Raw genomic sequence first — 1,724 nt, 5'->3', positions numbered from 1 at the left:
GGGGGGGGGGGGCCCCGGCCCCTGCCTGTGCCGGGGAAGCTACAGTAATAATTCAAGAGGCTCCATCTTCCCGGCATCGCATTAGCGCCAGATCCAGCCCCCGGCGGAATATGCAGGAGCCTGCGAGCTGCGCTGCCCGCCCCGGCGCCGATCCCTGTGTCCCCGATCCCTGAGGTCCCTGATCCCCGAGGCCCCGATCCCTGAGGTCCCCGATCCCAGAGGCCCCGATCCCCAAGGCCCCGATCCCTGCTTCCCTGATCCCTGTTTCCCCAATCCCTGCTTCCCCGATCCCTGTTTCCCCATTCCCTGAGGTCCCTGATCCCCGTGTCCCCGATCCCCGTGTCCCCGATCCCTGTGTCCCCGTATCCCCGATCCCTGTATCCCCGATCCCTGTGTCCCCGTGTCCCCGATCCCTGTATCCCCGATCCCTGTGTCCCCGATCCCTGTATCCCCGATCCCCGTGTCCCCGATCCCTGTGTCCCCGTGTCCCCGATCCCTGTATCCCCAATCCCTGTGTCCCCGTGTCCCCGATCCCTGTATCCCCGATCCCTGTATCCCCGATCCCTGTGTCCCCGTGTCCCCGATCCCTGTATCCCCAATCCCTGTGTCCCCGTGTCCCCGATCCCTGTATCCCCGATCCCTGCAGCCCCCCCTGGGGCTCCACATCCCGCAGCCACGCGCTCCTGCCCCCTCTGGGCTCCGAAGAGTCTTGGGGCTTCAGCCCCCCCATTCAGAGCTGGTTGGTCTGTGGGGGGAGCTCCCAGCGCCCTGCCCAGCACCCACAGCTCCTCGGGACACAGGGCACCTTCCCGCAGGGACAACGGGACACAGGGAACCGCGGGGATCGCACCGGCCGGGGGTGGAAGCAGGGAACACACAGGGACAGGGCACAAGAGGAGGGTGTGAAGCACTTCTGGGTGTCTCCAAGAGGGAACAGGCTACCCGAGGCCCTCCAGACCCTCCTAGGGATTTTAATTTCCCAGTGTTTTGGCACAAGCTCATGTGAGGATTCCTCCTGCTCCCTGGGATGTGTCTGACAGCTCAGAGGGACTTTTGTTTGTGCACTGGGTGAAGGAGTGAGTGCCATAAAGAGAACTCAGGTACAACTTTAACCTCCTCACTACATAATTAAAAGAAGGAAGAAAACTATTCCTGTAATTGCAAAGCTCCTTACAAGTGCAGGTGCAATTCTGTGGCTTTTCAAGCCAACTTATGGACCAATTATAGCTTGTTTGGAATCATTAAAAGGAAAGGAAGCTGATTGTATTATTATCTTGCATTCTGTATCTTTTACAGATTTAAAATTGTAGCTTCCTTCTTCTGTCCTGGCAGGAAAAAAAGGAGGAAAGTAAAGGACAAAAGCTCCAACATAACATCTCACTTATTGGCACTTCTTAAAAACAAGCACGACTTGAAAAAGCCAAATTATTTTTCCTCCCATCCCTAGTACCTGGAAAGAACCTCAGCGTCCAGCTCTGCCTGCAGGAAAAGCTAAGGACCTGATTTCCAGCCCTTGCCTCACAACACCCCCCCCGCGGGGCTCACCAGAAGACTCACAACCCGCACCCCCAGGGGGTCCCCAGGGGGTCCCCGGGCTGAAGAGCTGCGACCACCAGGAGCGGTTCTGCCCAGGCTGAGCCCACCCCGCGCTGCACGGGGAGGTTTCTGGAACTAACGTCACTTAGACAAGCCTGGCCTTAGTCTCAATTTAATATGCTAATATC

The sequence above is a fragment of the Chaetura pelagica genome, unplaced genomic scaffold, assembly GCF_000747805.2.
Source record: "Chaetura pelagica isolate M959 unplaced genomic scaffold, ChaPel_1.0 scaffold291, whole genome shotgun sequence".
Classification (NCBI taxonomy): domain Eukaryota; kingdom Metazoa; phylum Chordata; class Aves; order Apodiformes; family Apodidae; genus Chaetura; species Chaetura pelagica.
The sequence above is the reverse complement of the archived record's forward strand: the minus strand, read 5'-3'. Positions refer to the sequence as shown.